Raw genomic sequence first — 20581 nt, forward strand, 5'->3', positions numbered from 1 at the left:
GCACCACCACAGCCCAGCTGAAATGTTTTTGTTGTCTTAATTTTTGTGACAGGGGCCTCTATGTAGTCCTGGCTGTCCTCAAACTCAGAAATCCTCCTGCCTCTGCCTCCTGACTGCTGGGTTAATAACTTTTGTTACTAACCAACTAGTCAGCAATCCCATCCATCAGTAGGTTTGTTAAGTGATTTTATTAGCCTATTGTTAATTATTCCAAATGAGTCTCATAACATTTTATGCATAAAAGGTGTTTTGATCATCTCCACCCCCATTACCATTTCTTGCCCCATCTCTACCACTGATTTCCCTCCTCTGCCCAACTAGTCCCCTTTCTACTTTTCTGTCTTTTTAAGGGAATGTGCTACCCCATGGTTTCACTAGGGTTGCTCACACAAGGGTTTCATAACCATTCATGTTCATGTCATTCTTGTGAACTGTGCTGGAAGACAGCGTGCTGAACCCAGGGCTCTGAACACCGTCTCCTCGGTTCAGTCCTGCCCCTTGTCCCTGGGGCCAGCCATGGGCGGTCTTCTACTCTGAGAACTGATTCTAACTCCTGTTCTGAAAGCTTCATTAATTCAGGTCTGGAGAGAATGCCTCAGGATATTTAAAATACTGAACAGACAAAGCTGATTATTGTATTTTATTCTATGCCATTAATACACTTCTGTAACTTCTCAAGAGAGGTCCTAAAACAACTTCAAAATTGTAAACAAAATCTACTATAAAACATACTTCCAATGTCAAGTGAACACTATCAGCTCCAATTTTGGTAAAGATTCAAATAATTTCAAAATTATTGTGATATATAAGATAAACATTGGAATTGTAACAGCTGAGCTCCCGGGGTTGGTTTGAGGCTTCGGTCAGAGGCAGGATCCTGCTGGTGACATGAACAGAGGTAAAGAAAACTGTGTTTCCAGGCCTGTTAAGACCACAGTTCCCTTCGGCCCGAAACGAGTCTTGGTGACAGAGCAGATTCCTTCTCAGAACCTAGGATTGCCTGGCAGTGCCCAGGCCCAGTGGGTCCTGTGTCTGTCCAACTCCTCCCTCCGTGTCCCTTCACAAGCACAGAAACTTGTCTCAGGTCAGAAGCCAGTGCCAAAGCAGTTGCCAGCTGCCAGCGTTCCTCGACCTGTCTCCGGTTCAGTAACCCCCAGAAGAGTGAGCAGCCACAGCCCACAGCCTCTGGAAATAATTCTGAAAAGGAACAGGCATCAAAACAGAAAACTGAAGACTAAAAAAAAAAAAAAAAGGCAGTGGACTCTGGAGGATTTTGACATTGGCCGCCCACTAGGTAAAGGCAAGTTTGGAAATGTCTATTTGGCAAGGGAGAAGCAAAGCAAGTTCATCCTGGTCCTGAAGGTGCTGTTTAAAACCCAGCTGGGGAAAGCAGGGGTGGAGCACCAGTTTCAGAGAGAAGTGGAGATCCAGTCGCACCTGCGGCACCCCAACATCCTCAGGTTTATGGATATTTCCATGATGCCACCAGAGTTTATCTAATTCTAGAATACGCGCCCCTTGGAACAGTCTGTAGAGAGCTCCAGAAACTCTCCAAGTCTGACTAGCAGAGAACAGCTACTTACATCACCGAGTTGGCAAACGCTCTGTCGTACTGTCATTCAAAGAGAGTCATCCACAGAGACATTAAGCCGGAGAACCTGCTTCTTGAGCCAAATGGAGAGTTGAAGATCACAGACTTTGGGTAGCCTGTACACGCTCCATCTTCCAGGAGAACCATGCTATGTGGCACTCTGGACTACCTGCCCCCTAAGATGATTGAAAGCCAGAATTCACATTCCCCGACTTTGTGACTGAGGGAGCCAGGGACCTCATTTCAAGACTGTTAAAGCACAACTCAAGCCAGAGGTTCACGCTGGCAGAAGTCCTTGAGCACCCCTGGATCACAGCTAATTCCTCAAAACCTTCAACTGGCCAAAAAAACAAAGAGCTAACTATAACTAGCAAATCGTCTTAGGGAATCGGGGGCCATGGTCACTGTGCAACTGTGAGAAATGCCCCATCGAGACCTCCCGGACCATCACCACTGCCCTCAGTACCCTTTGCTGAGCAGGGAGTCCTTGGCCTTGCATCCAGGAAACCCCACCTGAGCACATGTGACATTGCCCAAGCCCCAAGAACCGTGCTGCTTTTCCTGGTTTAGTAATCTGGAGGGAAGGTTCCACTGCAGCTGTCCCAATGGCCTCTGCCCTCAAGGTGTCTTTGTGGGGGTCTCACCGTGGGAAAGTTAGCAGTCTGCCCACCTCCCCGGCGATCACCTGTGTCTGTAGCCTTCAAGTGCCTGAGTGTGTGTGTAAGTTATTGGGTCGCTGGGCCTGGGACACTGTTGGAATGAGTATGTAGTTTTAAATGTTAAAATAAAGATTTGTATAGACTTCTTTTTCTTAAGTGGATCCCCTTCAGAATACTCGTTTTCAGCCTTCTTAAGCTTGTATGGGATTTGGATCCTCATCCACCACAATGAAGTGCTCCACTGCCTTGGACTTGACTCAGGTGTTTATAGATTTTACGGCTCTTTCTTATGTTGGAGTTCTGTCATGTATGCAAACTTGTTAAATATATAAGTGTATGTGTAACCTAAAAAAAAGATAAAGATTTTAGTCATTTAATATTTTATTAATTTACTTCTTACTTTATTTCAGTCAAAAACTTAAGGATTCACTCTGGTTGCTAAGAGGCAAAAATCAGCAATTCAGTGTTAATTGGTTTTAGAAGAAGAAACTAGGAAATCTTGGGATAAGTCACCCCCATCACACGAGACTCCTGCCTTGTGTATCAGAATGCTCTCCTCCTTTTCCAACTCCTGTATTCTGAGAAAAATAATTGAAGAACTGGGGGTGGGGCGGCAGGAAATGTAACTATCCTGACAGAGTTTGGACTTAACGGTGAACCTGAGCCCTGAAGACTGAAGGAATCTCGTGAAATCAACACAAAGCACGTTGAACATCCACCTTCACGGCTGAGAAGCCGGGTCTCTGGCCCCCAACTACCCCCAGAGCCAGGATGAGAAGGCTAAGAAATTGACACGTTAACTGTAACACCCAGGCAATAAAACACACAGCCTGCTCTTCGGAGAGGTCTCATGTCAGCGAGCAAAACCAACCGAGGCCCAGTTTATTTCAGGGTCCGTGCTGATCCGAAGCAGCGAATTGTGCAGAGAGAGGAGGACTTCCGGGCGTTATCCACATGTAGACCTCAGTGCATTAAAAACAAATACAGGGGTTGGGGATTTAGCAAGGCCCTGGGTTCGATCCTCAGCTCAAAAAAGAAAAATAAAACAAAAACAAATACAGTGTAGACCAAAAAAGACCAGCTACAGAAAGTGTGCAAGTACGGGAAAGGGCCGGTGTGGGGCGGCTTGGGCAGGCCTTGTGGGTTGCTCATACTGCAAGGGCGCCCTCTACTGGAGGTTCCTGGGAACGTTTGCACACAGGAAGTTCAGATGAGACTCATTAAAATACGAAGTGTAATACACGTCAATGGTACTGCCACAGCTCATTACTTTGAATGCTAACTTAAATTTTTTTAACTCCATGGAAAAATACAAAGAAAGAATGAACTTCAAAGAAACTCAAAGTTAGTTCTGCTGCGTAGCATAACTTTTCTTGCGTAGGAATGGAGGTCCCCAGATGAACTTGGCCTCAATTCCAAGCCAGTTTTTCTACTCTGCGGACATAGGGGGAGGGACCTGGGTGAGTATTTGCTACTTGCTGGTAGGCTGTCGATTCTACCTGGGAACAAGCAGGATGGTCGTGGGTTTGACTGGCCTCCTGGGTTTCCTCAGCAAGATCACCTTTATCGTGTGCTGTGATGGCAATGGTCCATGAAAGAGATCCCTGCTCAGTCTGGAATCCAGGACCGGCATGTGTACCGTTTACCAGCTGGAATTTGACACTTTACCCTTGATGGCTATTTTGAGGGGGAAAATTAGATATGTTTAGGATTATCCAGCCAACAAATTCCAAGGTGGGTGCTCCCAACCCATGAGGATTTAAAAACATTTCACACATATTCTTATTTCTATCATTAAAATGAACAAATAATGTATTGGAGAAGATGGCTTAGTTGGTAAAATGCCTGCCATGCAATCATGAGGACCCGAATTTAGGTCCCAGTTACTCATATAATAAAAAAAGCTCACTGTGGCTGCTCATACTTGTAACCCCAGCTCTGGAAGGCCGGGGTGCAGGAACAGGAAACTCAACGGCCTAGCTAAATCCGTGAGTTCCAGTTCAGTGACTCTGTCTCAAAACATAAGGTGGGACATGATCTAGGAAAGGCACCCAAGGTCAACCTCTGGCCACCACATGCACACACACTAACAAGTACATACACCACACACAGTTGTCGACTGAATGTAAATAGATAGGAATAAAATGGGCTGGATACTTAGTGTACAATGACACTCAAAACTGGCGCCCCTGTCCCAGAGCCGCTGTCAGTATGGCTGAGGGAAACGTGATCTCAGCAATGCAGAGGAATGGCAGTAAGCCTGAGTCATCAACAGGCCATCAGTATCATAGTCCTTGGGTGCTAAATGCATGTGGACAGTGCTCTGGGAGCAGCATCTCATAGTGTCTCAGTGAGCCTGGGAGTGACAGTGAAATCAGCACAGGACGGCCGTGCGCCCAGGCACTTCAGAAAGTGTGGTAAAGAATGGAGTTGAGGATGAGCCGTAACTTTCTAAAGGCCACTGACTGGTGAGGTGACAGGGACCACACTCAGCGCTCAGGAGCTGTGGATCACTTCGTGAGACTACCTCAAAACACAAAAGAAAAAGGGGCAGAAGGAAGAGCAGGAAAGAACAAAAGAAAGGGAAAAACCTCAAGTGACTCCCACTTGGTGACATTTTCTGAGATAAATATTTTGGCACTTGTGGTTTTACCTCGTAGATACTTTTTATGAAATAAATAAATATCATGATGAATACTGGCCGGGAAACAGGGTTTTCTACAACAAATAGGTGAGAAAATAAGACTTTTCAGTTGTTAAAAATGATAATGGCACTTTCTCTCTCTAGTTCCTTTCTATTTTATGAACGTTTTAATGTATTTTATATGTCACATATATAATGTATGTTTATTATAATTATATACAAGTCAACAAATTTGACAAGGGCATTCCTCACACTGGACCTGAGCCATCTGGGCCTGTGAGTTGCTCTGCCCAGGTATCTGGTCTGGGTGATGTGTAACTAATACTGACAGTGAGCGATTGGACCTGACATGCATCAGCCAGAACACGTGCTGTCATGGTCACCAGCAGAGGCGGGCATGGCTCTGAATTACTGTAGGTGACTCAGTGCTTTGGTCCAGGCTGGGCTACTGCCGGTAGCCAGAGCACCACACTTCCTTAACCATGTTTAAAGGAAAGGATTTGTATACATGTATGGCAGTGTGCTTCTGTGTGTGTGCACATGTATGTGCCTGTGTGTGTCTCTGTGTGAGCCTGCACACTGATGTGTATATGTGTGCTGTCTGTGTTTATACATGTGCCTCTGAAAATGTATCTGTATGCATGCATGTATGTATGTTTGCATAGGCACACCTTGGTATATGTATGTGTGTGTGCTTATGTGTATGTGTATGTGAACATACCGTGGTGTGTCTGTGTACATGTATACCTCTTGATGTGTATCTGTATCTGTGTGTCTGTTTCTGTATGTATATGTGTGCCTGTGCATATCTCTATGTGTATATATGTCTCTGTGTGTGTATCTGTAACTTCAAGTTCCTGTCTATGTGTGCACCAGTGTATGTCTGTGTGTGTGCCTGTATGTGTGAGACCATGTCTATGACTATGTGTGTGCCTCTGTGTATGTATGTATGTATGTGTGTATGATTATGTATGTGCCTATGACTATGTGTGTGCCTCTGTGTGTGCATGTATGTATGCATGTATGTATATGTGATTGTGTATGTGTCTATGACTCTGTGTGTGCCTCTGTGTGTATGTGTGTACCTGTGTATGTGTCTATGACTCTGTGTATGCCTCTGTGTATGTATGTATGTATGTATGTATTTGTGATTATGTATGTGTCTATGACTATGTGTGTGCCTCTGTGTATGCATGTATGTGTGTATGATTATGTATGTGCCTATGTATGTGTCTATGACTCTGTGTGTGCCTCTGTGTGTATATGTGTACCTGTGTGTGTCTATGACTCTGTGTGTGCCTGTGTGTATGCATGCATGTATGTATGTATGTATGTATGTATGTATGTATGTATGTATATGTGTACCTGTGTATGTGTCTATGACTCTGTGTATGCCTATGTGTATGTATGTATGTATGTATGTATTTGTGATTATGTATGTGTCTATGACTATGTGTGTGCCTCTGTGTATGCATGTATGTGTATATGATTATGTATGTGCCTATGTATGTGTCTATGACTCTGTGTGTGCCTCTGTGTGTATATGTGTACCTGTGTGTGTCTATGACTCTGTGTGTGCCTGTGTGTATGTATGCATGCATGTATGTATGTATGTATGTATATATGTATGTATGTATGTATATGTGTACCTGTGTATGTGTCTATGACTCTGTGTGTGCCTGGGTCCAAGCAAAGGAGAAACAGGAAGAATTTCATTACTCATGGGATGTTTCTTTCTCAGAGGCTTGATAAAGACTTTACTCAGGTTGGCCCCAGATGGCTCAGAAAGCACTTACTTTCTGTCAGGGGAGAGTGTTGTAATCGACCACTAAGGAGTTGGGATGGAATAATACTGGCATGAGCCACAGTGTTCACCTGATAATATTCTCCCCAGTTTACAAATTGCTTCAAATTTCCTTTAATAGAGTGAGTTACTCAACACATGGCAAATGAGTCACTGAGATGAAGTGAAATGTTTCAGCAGGGCTGCATTGATCGTGCCTGTCACAGTAATGACGCGGTAAGGAAAGTCGCCAACACGTACAGCATGGTCCATGCTGCCTGCAGGTGCGGCAGACGCAGCCAAATTATCACTAAGTCGGTTAGGGAGTGTCTTAAGTTAAGGGAAAGGTAGTCAGCCTCCTGCCAATCCCAAACTCAAAAACAGACGTTGGAGGGTTTGTGTACATTTTTTAATGGAAAACTACGAAAAGTTAGAATGAACTCCTAAGTAGTAAAGCTTCTGCTCTTTTCTGATGAAATATCTGAAGATAACATTGCAGAAGCTTTGAAATGTACAGCATTAAACACAATGGAAGGGCACTAGTCCTCACTGTAAGAACTAAAACTGGGCTGGAGAGATGGCTCTAACCAGTGCTCTTCCAGAGGTCCTGAGTTCAATTCCCAGGAACCACACAGTGGCTCACAACCATCTGTAATGAGACCTGGCGCCCTCTTCTGGCCTACAGGTGTACATGTAGCCAGAACACTATACATAATAAATAAATTTTAAAAAAGAGAGAACTAATCTACAGGCTATAGCTTGAGTGGGAAGCTTCCGCCCAGGCACAGTGTGATGGAACGCTGGCTCCCTAGCTGCGCACTGTTTTGGGAGGTTAAGCAACGTCTAAGAGGTAGAGCCTCACTGAAGGAAGTTCTGCCCTCCTGTCGACCCTGTGCTTCCTGACTACAGAAACAATGTGACCATTACTCCTGCTCCCACGCTGGACAGAGCCTCTTCAACTGTAAGCGCAAATAAACTCTTGCAGTAAAGTGTTTTGTCACAGTAACATGACACTGGGTAAGTTTGAAAAGCATCATAACATTAACAGACCAATAACAAGAACAAAGCAGTTGAGGTTAATATTTAACACGACAATTGTTCTCATCAGTCAGGAAGGAAGGAAGGAACAGGAAAGACGGCTCACTGAAGAGCACAGTGCCAAAAGACAGTGCAAATGCTTAAATTCAAGCAAAACCATGGTTCTAATAAAAACAGACACATCTTTCCATCTTAAAAGATAGTCAAAGCAAATAAAATGCCTTGTTTCTTATTTTTATAATATTCAGTTCTGATGACCATTCATGGAAAATTGGTATTCCATAAGCTTTTGGTAGAAATTAAAATCTTCCATTATTAAATTGGAAATAAAGCTTCAAAAAACTCATGAGCACAGATTTAATAATGACATTTCACTTTGCTTCCAGGAGTATAAAGTTATATAACTCTTTCAAAGTTGGGTTTCAAGTCCCAACACCTCAACAATGTTTATATTCAGGCTGGGGTTGTAACTGGGTGGCAATGCATTCACCTTCCATGTGCAAGGTTCTGGACACTGTCCCCAGCACTGAAAGATGTTTACACATCTTTTTAACAGTTGTCTAACCTAGGGAGGCAACAAGATGGTTTTAAGAAACAACTCCTTCCCTGTAACCCTGAGGAATCAGTCACACTTACTCCGGCAGAGCACAAAACAGTGAAAGATGAAAATCAAGGAGAGCAAAACCAAAATTGTACAGACCCACTTACAACTAAAACAGGGTCACCTCGTGTGAACCTATGACACTAAACACTATATTATTCATGAATTTATAACTGTGGCATCAAAGATGTCTCCTCAAATGGAAGAAAGTGAAAACTCTCCAGGACAGACAGGACAAAAGATCAGCACCCCTTCTTCATCACTCTGTACTTCCTCAAGGGCCCTGCACTCCATCTTCCCACGTACATCACAAATGCTCACTTATGTTACTGGTCTGGATCACTTACCTGTCAGGATACTTTCTTACTTTCTCTTCCTGGCTGTGGGCAACACTTACAGCAGTCCAACTTTTACTTTTCCAGAGTTAGGTTAAGACTGTTTGAGTACCTACCGTCTTTCTCATAGAGTACAAATTTGCCTTTAAAAATCATCTATTTACACTGAAATGTACAGAATGGCATGAAAGCTCTCAATCTTTTTCTGGATAAACCTGAGTGGGAGTTGCTTTTCACCATAGTATTTGGACAGCTCTTTCCTCACTGTGACATCATTGAAAGGGTAGAGAACCATCATCGAGGGTGTTTGTCTGGCCCTTGGAGGCATGCCTGGAACATTCTAGCAAATGTATGAGCCTAAGTAGGAAGCAACAATTCACAGGAACTCATCTACAGTGACTGGGAACCATAGACTTCAAACCTCCTGGAAAGAAGAACTTTTTACCTCTGGTTGACCAATGAAGATCCTTAACCCCAGCAGTTGGGAGGTTCTTAACTCTTTCTGACAAGCAACCCTCATTTTCTGTCTTAGCGGAGAGTTAGATACACCACCCTATATGCCAATAAAACTTAAGTTGTTCTGATCTGATAGCTGTAAGATGTACTCTATGTATCTTAATTTGTAGGTTTTTAATGCTCAAACCCAAGGCTGTTCAGATATAACAGGGGTACTGGAAATGAGGTACAAAATGCTGGAATTCAAATTAACCAATAAATATATTTTAATATATATCAGCAGGACTCTAGAGGATTCCATTAATGTTGAAAAATAGAAAGGATTTAGGTTAATTTGGTGAGAAGGTAGGTCAGAACGTTTACAACAGTGGTATAGAATTGTATAGAGATGCAAAATTTTTCAAGAGAGCAGAATTTTTTCAAAAACGCTGACTCTAGCTGTCACAGCCCTGCCTTGGCTAAATCCAGTGGAGAGATAGGAGGGCTTTCTAATTTGCTTTCCCTCTATTTTAATAATAGCTGTGCATAAGTAATTTATGAAAGGCCAACCAGGCAGTGGGCAACAGAAAATTAAACTCATTTTATCTGAAAGCAGGTGGATTTCTATATATCATTAGCATGCATAGAATTCTCACAATGTTATTTCTCATACTGATGGAATGTAACCAAATAATATATGAGTTTTTTGCTTATGCACGAGTGAAATTTTTAGATAAAAGTGCCAGCCCCAATGGCAATTTTCTGCAAAACGAAAACTAATTCTGCGAAGCTTCTTATTACTGGAAAGATTCATTTGGCTTGCATTAGAGACTGACATAAGTGACTTTAGGATTTTACTAACAGATTAGATGAGATGTGCCACACACTGTAATGTCATTAGAGAATGTAACAGCCCAGGATGCTGAGGGCACTCAGTGAGGGTTGCCAACGCAAGGAAATTGTTTTCCTTTATGACATAAGCTTTTGAAATTTGTTCTCTGATTAGCATACTTTATTTTTATGAGTATTTTTTCTGGCATTTAAAACAAGTTTTATTTTATACTTCCCCCAAATTGCATGCAAATGGCATTTTCTCATTCAGCCTGGTTTCTAAGTGCATTATCTATGCCTTACTCCGGGATATCACCTAGGTGGAGGGGAGCTGTATTAAGAAAACAGCTTACACAATACCCAAGCCAGAATTCTTCTAACTCACAGCACAGGCTAATCTTCATGGCTCTCAGGAATTTCTCCCATTAGTATCTGTCTCTAACTTGAGGTTTGTGTGGGTTCTACTCTGAGCTTCTAACAAAATCTCAAGATCGACTCATTTAAAAACGCCAAGGATCCTAGGAAGCCCTCCATTGTTCCATGTGACTGCTGTTCTGATGCTCACACAAGCATGTGAAATACTACAGTTCTTGTTCTGATGAGTTTCCCCCTTGCCAAAAATTATATCAAGCAAAATATTTCTGCTAAGGGAGACAAAAATTCAAGCAGAGATAAACTCTTGTCCCCGTATGCAGATGCTAAAGAGAGCTGCAAGTGTGAGCAAATGGGTTTATTGCTCTTTTTGGGAGGGATCCTATCTGTGTTATTATTTGTGGGTACAAGACTTCACTTATTCCTGGGTACTGGGTCAGGTGGTTGTTCTCTTTCCTTTTATTTATCTTTAAAGATCCTTTCACATTTCACCATCACAGAAGGAAATTAATGAAAGAATGTGTACACATAGTTACCTGTGCATATACAAGCATAGTTAACTGTGCATATATACACATAGTTACCTGTGCATTTATACATATAGTACTTGTGATGCAGGAATAAGTTGGGATGATGTTATTCTGTGTCTCAGGGATACAGTGGTAAAGTTAAGGGCTGTAGTGAGATGGGACCCCAGCTTTGTAAGTTAAGTGTACCTCTAGCTTTAGGTAAAATTCCTTTGGAGTTTTATTTCCATATCTATAAAATGGAATAGTGCAGTCCTGACCTCAGAGCCTCTCATGCAGACTCCATGCACCTGGGCCATCCCACCGTGAGATACTGCAGCCCCGCGGTGGAAACAAGGAGGCTACCCTGTTAGAAACTGTTGCAGATCAACTCCGTAGATGCTCTAGGTTCTTATGGAAAGCTCAAGAAAGGGAGCTTGAGGTGCCCCCAGGCTAGTGTCTTCAGTCTGCAGTGTGACCAAACCTTCTACTCTTTGATACACAGACTTTGTAACCGTCAGCCAGGAAAGTGTCCAGTGAGTAGAAGTCACCAGAATGTGTAATGTGTGTTCATTTCCATGGACTTAGAAAAAGATGTGTTTAATATCTTTAAAAGAAATCACAGCACAAAAGAGGAAAACTTTGAAGTAAATTAATAAGCGTCTGAAATTTCCAGTGTCTGCTAATGTCTACTTCATTACCTGTGAAATTATAGTCATTAAAAACCCACTGCTTTAGAAGGGGAATGAGGTTTCTTTAATAGTTCAACCACACTCCAGGGCAGGTCCCACACCCAAGAGTTGTTAGGCCATGCAGTTCATGTGTTGAGAGAGGGAGGTGGGTGTGGATGTGGGAGTAGGAGCTGGGGGTGAATATTATCAAAATACGTTGTAAGAAATCTTCAAAGAATTATTTTTAAGTGAAAAAAATCTATTACAGTAAAGATATATTGTATGTTTTATCATTATAAAAACCTCTGAGAGCAGTTATTGTCTTAACCTTAATGATCTGTTATACACAGCCAGATGAGAATTTAAGTTTTGTGATTCTGTCAAATCATTTTTTACAGAAATATGTATGTGTGTATGTATATCCATATATATATGAGGGAGGGGGAGAGAGAGAGGTGGGCTTTCGGTACATCTTCATGCAATATGATGTATGGTCTGTAAACGTGGGAGTCCTGAGCCTTCCGAGGTCTTACTCGGCCTGATAACAGTGGGCCAGAATTTAAACAGGCTGAAGCATGGAGCGGCTAATCAAGCAAAGCTGCTTACGGAAGGTCCCCTGATCTCCTCTGTGAAGATGGGAGCGAGGTGGCCTGGAGAAGGGGAGTGCTCCCCACCAGAACTAATCTCCTAAGGAAGCAGCAAAGAGACCAGGAGTGTGTTCCAGGGTGCAGGCAGGACCCCTTGACCCCCTGCACTGACACTCCCTAAAAACTTTTCCAATTCTTGTACTTACCCAGCATTCTTCCTAAGTACTGTGTCATCTAAGCATGCATCAGATAGTGCATGTAGATGCGTGGGTGTGGCTGAGGGGTACAGACTTCCATTATATTTGATAGTAAATGGAGAGCGAACGGGCATAAGATTGGAGGAAAGCTGAAAGCCAAAAACCTGAGATAAGAAAGATGCTGCATTCTCCTCCACCACACTTGAGTTTGTTTCCCTGCTCAGAACTGGAGAAGGGTACAGACGAGACCAAGCCAGCTGCTTCAGAAGTACAAGCACAAGCGTGTTTGAGCAAGAACCACAGGGGATCCACAAGCCCTGTGACAGTCGACGGCCACACCGAGAGGAAGAGGCCTGGACTGAACAGGCTTTTTGGAAGATGCCGGATGGTGAGTGATGACTAGCAGGTGTGGAACGGTCTGTCCCACCCCAACTGCAAACACATAGTTTACAGAGTTTTCCCTTGGGTCTCAATGAATAACTGTCTCTAAGAGAAACCATTGGCATTTAATGGCCACTGTGAAATGCCCTATAAACTTGGCAATACCAGTTATCTTAATCCAACCTCTGGGGAGATCCCTAGTAAGGAACTATGATAGAACATACCCTCCCCTGCCAGACACGGATGGACAAAGGGTGATCGAAAGTATCTGTAACATTTTCCTGTCTCAGAAACTCCAGAGGAGCCCCTCTTCTGGGATTCACAGCAAGTCTTGAGTGATAACTTAATGAATTAGTTAAATAAATTAAAATTTGGCTTTATCCTTCCTTTTTAAGTACCAATCTGTGCAGTTATTCAGGGAGTTTCATTATTTGTATTATTGTATCTACACTTTCTGCTCTTTGATTAAAATGATTGATACCCAAGATGGAATCGATATGTTCCCCATCCATGCCACAACATTAAATTCCTTAATCGCTTTACCATGCTCTCACCATAAAATTCAAAGATCTCACACCCTGTAATACTCAAGCAATTTGACCTCAATCAAGCTGAAGGAAGCATAGAAGTATTATGCCGTGGTTTGTCTCTATCCCTGATTTGGGGAAAAGTCTAATTATTGACCTTTAAAAGTTGCCTAGGAATATAGTAAAAATGGGTTACCATGTATTTTTGGATTCACCATGGCCTCATTCAAAACAAACAACTTCATTCTTTCAAAAGGAGGCAGTGAAAAAAGGTGGCATTTCTCCCCAAGTGGGACTGTGGTAAAGGCTTCTCATCGATCATTGCCTGCAGACACAAACAACTTAAGCTGATTTCTGTTGTCTATAGTATAAGTATAAAACGTTCCACCAAAATAGGTAATGACATTTTTGTGTCTATAAATGTGCATGTATGTCCAATTATGTATTTGTTGTCATTTAAACACCACTATTATTGAAACGGAAGTGCCAGCACTAATTCTTGCTGTCACATTTTCCAAAAATGAAAATAAGGCTTTTAAGTAAAATGCTAAGGTTTTCACTGTGAATTACTCATTCTTTGCATGGCCTCAGCAGAACACCCTCAGCAAAATAGCTAAACAAAAGCCTACCAGGGTTCTGGTTTCTAATCTGGTTAAGAAATACATTATAGGATTTTTTTTTTTCTTTTAACTTCACAGTTAATGGAAAAGTTTTTCCTTCTCTGAAACTCAGTGAAGAGTTCAAGAAAGCTTCTCTGGCTGACACAGCCTCCATCTAACTGAAGTGCTATGAGCAGACCTTGGAAACAGTGTCGTTAATCACACAGTAAACAAACTACCTTTGATGGCACCAGCCAAGCAGCCAAAGCTGTCCCCAGATGATCTCTGTGGAGTAGCAATCCATTAATAATAACTGAAGCAATGATCTTCCCTGCCACCTCCTTTCATGCGGGCCCACTTCACCGCTAATCTCTCAAGGGAGCTATTAGCGACTCCAGTGTCCTTCAAAGAGGGCACTCGGCCTGTTCCAACACTTCTTTCCATTGTGACGTTAGTTTTTTTCTCTCTCCCCCACAGTAGAGCCTTTTAGAAATTAAAATAATTCTCCAGGGACTCTAGCAGGTATGTAAGGGTAAAGAAAATAAGAAATGGGTGGGAGAGTAAATGGATCAAGGAGAAAACCACCTGTACTCCCACACCTAACTCCCGCTGAATTCCAGTGTTCCTGGAGCCCAGGGATGTGCTCATTCTAACAGTTAACAGCACTTCAGCCTCTTCCATCGGGTCCCTAAAGGACTACATCTGTGTGTCTCTATTTATACGAATAAAGTTTTATAGCATTCCTGCCCCTGAACACACACACACACACACACACACACACACACACACACACACACACACACACCAAACAAAATGGATCTTGACATATGCCACACCCGGTTTAAACCTTCAACTCAAAGCCTACTCTGACTTATACACATCCAATGCTGCTTTTCTGTCCTGAAGTTTTGAAAGCAAATGCCAGATACTGTATAATTTTACTCACAAATATTGTTTGTGCCAGGTGGCGGCGGTGGTGGCGGCGGAATCCCAGCACTCGGGAGGCAGAGCCGGGCGGATCTTTGTGAGTTCGAGGCCAGTCTGGGCTACAGAGTGAGTTCCAGGAAAGTCGCAAAGCTACACAGAGAAACCCTGTCTCAAAAAATCTGAAAAAAAAAAGTTTGTATATTCAATAATAAAAAATTAAGCAAACAAGTAAATAAAGCCTGTTTTTTCTCTCCTCTATCCATCTGTGCCTTTGTGCCATGTGTTAGTTGGGCTAGATTCATTTTTAAAAAATATAAGTATAACATTATCAGATTGTGTGGCTGTTTTTTATGTCAAGTTGACACAGACTAGAGCCATCTTGGAAGAACGAATACCAACTGAGAAAATGCCCATGTCAGATTGGCCCGATAAGCCTATTCTTATGTAGTGATTGATGTTGGAGGACCCAGTATATTGTGGGTGATGCTACCCTATTTAAGTAGTCCTGGCAGCTATAAGAAAACAACCTGAGCAAGCCATTAGGAGCAAGTCAGTAAGCAGTACCCCTCCATGGTCATGCCTCTAGGTTCCTGCCTTCAGCTCTTGCCTTGACTTCTCTTAAAGGACTGTGACTCAGGACATGTAAATGAAATAAACCCTTTCCTTCTCATGTAGCTTCTGCTCATGGTGTTTATCACAGCGACAGAAACCCCAACTAAGACACAGCTGTAAACAGTAAACAATAACTCCTTGATACCATCAACTACCTCGTCAGTCACGTTCCTTTGGTCCCCTCGAAACGCTGAAGGTAAAGTGTTTTAAATGCTAGTCTCTGGAGGAATAGGGAAAGCAAGATGTTCAAAGAGATGAGGGAAACAGACGTACTGCGTTCTGCCAAATGCTGAAGAGATATCATCTGGACCAGTGAAAGGAACGGGACAGGGAAGAAAGCCTGTCTGTAAGGATCCGAGAAGAATGGGGCATGCCCCTGCCTCTGCCTCTGCAGAATCAGGCTTCATAGACCCACGATGAGTGTCTGCTGAGGTCAATGTGATCAACAACCACAAACCAGCACAAAGTGGTCTGCTTCAGGTCTGGAGGCCTGGCACCACAGTGGGTGTTCCACTTCTGATTGGCCTGCTTTACAAATGCATCCTCATGTAGGAGGGACAGGCAGGGAAGAAGCTGTCACTGTGGCACCCTCTTCTTTTTTTTTAACTTTCTTTTAATTTATTCTTTGTGTCTTTCATAGCATGCCTCCCGATCCCACCTATCTTCCTCTCCCCCAGAATAAAACAAAATAAAAATTAGGAGAAAAAAGGAAAAGAAAAAGGGAGAAAAGGAAAATCTCATCATGGAAGCTGCAGTGTGAGTCACACAGTAAATCTGTTTATCCACACATTTATTTATTTGTTTTTTTGTTTGTTTGTTTTAGATTTTTCAAGACATGGTTTCTCTGTGTAACAGTCTTAGCTGACCTGGAACTCACTCTGTAGACCAGGCTGGCCTCAAACTCACAGAGATCTGCCTGCCTCTGCCTCCCAAGTGCTGGGATTAAAGGTGTGGGCCATACATTTTTTTACATGCAGGCATTCATTGCAAAGAATCACTGGTCTGGTTCAAGGTCCCTGGTCTCTGTTACTCCATCGATACTGATGCTGGGCCTCACTGAGTCTCTTCCTGGACATCCAATTCCTTTCCTGTGTGATGGAGATCCTGGAGCCCTGGGTCCACAGGACTGACCAAACTCCCCAACCCCAACCCCTGCCATGGTTGAACACATCCCAGATAGGGTGGATGTTGGGTTGGACCAACACATAACCCTGGTGCTGGGTCAGCCCACCAGCTCTCCCCTGTCTTCACCACCAGGGTGAGCTCTCCAACATTGCCCTGGCTAGTTCACCCCTGGCATCACTGAGCAAGGGGTGGGGCCAGTTCTCCCACTTTCACATCCTCAGGATCGGTTCTTCCACATCCACAGCTTCAGGGCCAGCTCTACTGTGTTGCCCAGGTATGGTAAAGGGTCACTGTCCTGAGTACTGCAACTGATGAGGAGCAGAGACAGCTTTCCCACTCTTATGACCTCAGGGCCTGCTCTACTACATGCCTCAGGTGCTGATGGGGCAGTGGGGGGGACATCTCTCCCCAACCCACGCTGCCACATGACAGATGAGTAACGGGGACAGCTCTCCCATGCTCACAACTTGGAGACTGACTCACCTACACCTCTAATAACAAGGTTGGCTCTATTGTGCTGCCCAGGTGAGGTGCAGGGCCTGCTCTCCCAAGGGTTGCCGCTGGCACCCTCTTCTTAAAAGACACTAATCTTACCATGCCAGAATTCCACCAAAGACATCATTTAACCTTCATTACTCTCAAATAAGCCCCCCTCATTAGGGCCATGGATCCAGCTAGGTGGGAAGTAGGGGACATAAGCATCAAGTAAGTGTCCTGTGAACCCTGAGGATTTATGTGCAACCCTGAATTAACTAGAAGTTTCATTCTTGCCTCTCAGTAATAGTAGATATTTAGTCTGTGGGAAACAGTGTTTTTAACTTACCTGGGTTTCTGGCCTGTTCATTTATTTTTAATCTCCTTGGTCAGCTTTGTAATCTGGAATTGGAAGTGTAGGTTGACTCATGTGAATATCTGGGCAGCCTCTTAGAAGATATAAAATAATATTTAATCCCATATCTCTTCTGCTAGCGGTGCTCCTTCTGGCTGGCCCAGAAGAAAGAACTGTTGGCACTTGATAAAGTTTCTTTTGGGCCTCATGTGAAAGTGATTCTCCCAATTCTCCTTCCCAGGACCATCTGGTCTCCTAGTTTTAATCACACACAGTACACCATTAACACTGGAAGGATAAGAGTAAACAGCTATCTTGATGGGTTTAATATACTGTGCTTGCAATGATTCTGTCCTTAATTACATCATCAGCCTGCAATGGCGGCCCAGCCTAAAAAGTGGGCAGGCCCTCTGTGTGTCTCCTTTCCCTTTTCTGCACTCTCTCTTCCCTCCGCAGGGTCCTTTCTCTCTTTCTCTACCTCTCTCTTCCCCCCTCTCCCTCTCTCCCAATAAAGCTCTAAAAAGGTAACTATGGTACACTGACTCTTCCATCCAGCACTCTCCTCCATTGGCATGGCTGCTGCGGCCAGCCATGAGCACCACCACATTAACCAACAGTGCTATGTACTTTATATGAACTTTATCATTTATTTCTATTAAAGCCCTTTACATAGTGGTAGTTTATACATGAGGAAACCAAAGTCACATGTCACATGGACAACCTGTGTACAGCTAGCTCCCTAGAGGCACAGCTGTAAACATTAGACTCCGAATCTATTTCTTGGTCATTAAAATACTAAATGCCCCTCACACAATACAGCCTCTGAAAACAATGTCTCCTTGAACTCTTGCCTCTTCATATGTGGATCTAAACTTTAAAATACAGACTTTGAAAAGAAAAATGCTTCAAAACTAAATTCTTCAGAATGAAAACCTATAGTGATACTTTGCTATTTTTAAATGAAAACAAGCTTTGCAGTTATTATTGCACAGCTCTTTCAAGCCACAAGTGTAGGATATGACATAGTTTTATGACTATAGTTTGCATAATTCCAAGTCAGAATTCTGAAAGGAAATTTTGAGACAACGGTTGATAAAACTGACAAAACCCCGTATTTACTAGAGATATTTTTCCAAGTGACTCACTATTATGAGAAAGCTTTTGAAGAGACAAGTACATGAAGAAGTTGTCCTACAGCACACAGAACAAAGTCCATGAGTGACAACAGTATGGACATCAAGGAATTATTAAATTAACCTCCCTTTCAGGGAAAATGAATTTGCCCAGAATTGAGTACAACGTTTGAAAGAGAAAAACGGAAGCTGTGGCTGCAGACCCATGGCTAGTGTTCACCAGAACTGTAGCCAGTGATAGCAGCACCGGGTACTGCTTCCTCTGGGCAGCTGACATATGGGCTCTCAGCAGCACCAGGATGTCTGCTTAAAAGAACTGGTGGATACGTATATTCTGATTCTTAGTGCTATGGTTTTTAAACTCGTTTCCCAAGTCTTAGGAAATATAGATTTTTTTTTTCTAATCTCTTTTAAAAGACATTTAGATAGTGCCTCACAGATATGGGGCAGCTATTTCTTAGGGACATGTTCCTGAGTCCTGGGTCCTGGATGTGGATTAAACACTGTGAAGACTTGGTAGTTTGACTACCATACATGCTCTGCCCACCTGAAACTAACCAACAAAGCAGCAAGGAATATTACTAGAAAGGAAGGATGCTCCACATGTGCTTTGGCCTCAGATTTCATAGTTTTCTCCATGTAGAATTTCCCATTTTTCTGTCTGCTGGTCTATACTTAAATTTGAAAGTGTGGTATCTTCTGACTCAGGAAAGGGATGGGGGGGGGGGAGGGAAAATAAAGAAAACTTGACTCATTCTTAGTGTCTGAACCAGAGTGCTCTGATCTCATCAGTTGAGACCTGTATGCCTTCTTGGAAGAGAAGCTGGATTTCATAAGAACTCAATACCCAAGAACTAGCCTAACACACAGCAGAAGTGAGCTGCCCAAAGTGACACTGGGACTAGATGGGCTCCAAATATGACCTCCTAAAAGGATTCATGAGGGTGAGCGGTCCCCTAAGCTGATCCTTGGGACTGATGTGAAGCCCAGGACCTCCCCTGTACATGGAATACTGGGCACTGGCCTTTTCCAATGTTACTGTGTCATGTGTGGGAAGCCCCACCCAACCTGGGGTTCCCAGTATCACTGCTGGGGAATTTATCCTCAGGTCTTCACTTCATAAAGGGCCACAACCCTCATGTCATCTACCTGCTCCTGCTTCCAACACAGCTGTTTCCTTCAGAGTGCTTCTCTGTTCTGCTTCTAAATCCTTGCCTTCCAAGCTTTTTCTCTCAAGCATTGCTCCACACGAATTTTCAGTGTGGAATCTTCCTGCAGCTTCTTGTCACCCGGGAGATGCCCCACGCACTGTGCGTGCAGCACTGTAAACTAATGAGCATCCCCCAAAGGCTGTAATCACCTACACTGTGTCTATGATCCCGAACTTCTGGAGCCCAGGTGCTGTTCCTCTGTCTGAGCTTCTCCCTCAGGTCTCCTCTCCTCACACTGTAGCTCTTGCCCCAAACCTCTGCCTCTTCACTCTCGCACAATCTGCCAGTCTGTTATTAATGTCTTGCAATTAGCTGTTCTCTACTACAGAATCCAGTGTGGCTGTGTGGAAGCATGCCCCGTGTCTCCTAGTAGGATCTGTAGAAGACCAACAGCACCCATCAATACATCAAGGCTCAGAGAATCTTACAGCAAAGAAACGTTAGTTGGGTACAGTGGCACATGCCTGCAGCCAAACCCTCAGAAGGTGGCCAGGGCCATCCTGGGTTCAAGGCCAGTCTGTGTGTTGCATAGTCAGACACTGAGAGAGAGAGAGACAGAGACAGAGAGACAGAGAGACAGAGAGACAGACAGAGAGACAGAGAGACAGAGACAGAGGAAGGAGTTGATTTTGTTTAATCCAGTATTTCCAAAAATTATTAACTATAAGTCTTTTTTTTTTTTTTTGGTGTTTCGAGACAGGGTTTCTCTGTGTACCTTTAGAGCCTGTCTTGGAACTCACTCTGTAGCCCAGGCTGGCCTTGAACTCACAGAGATACGCCTGCCTCTGCCTACCAAGTGCTGGGATTAAAGGCGTGCGCCACCACCGCCCAGCAGCTGTAAGTCTTAAAAAAAGGAGGAGGAGGAAGAGGAGGAAGTCCTCAGGACACATGTCCAAAGGTACAAGGGTTAGAACACCAAAGTGGGGCATTTGGATGACAATGGGTGCTTTCTAAAGACAACTTTTACCTCTGAAGCCAGGAACACTG

General features: G+C 43.4%; 2 pseudogenes; both read left to right on the forward strand.

The window, feature by feature from the left end:
- The first annotated feature begins 888 nt into the window (after positions 1 to 888).
- Positions 889 to 1975, forward strand: LOC118586299 (annotated as a pseudogene).
- A 4891-nt stretch (positions 1976 to 6866) lies between these two features.
- Positions 6867 to 20581, forward strand: part of LOC118585554 — a 57133-nt pseudogene continuing 43418 nt past the window's right edge.

The sequence above is a fragment of the Onychomys torridus genome, chromosome 6 (genome assembly GCF_903995425.1).
Source record: "Onychomys torridus chromosome 6, mOncTor1.1, whole genome shotgun sequence".
Classification (NCBI taxonomy): domain Eukaryota; kingdom Metazoa; phylum Chordata; class Mammalia; order Rodentia; family Cricetidae; genus Onychomys; species Onychomys torridus.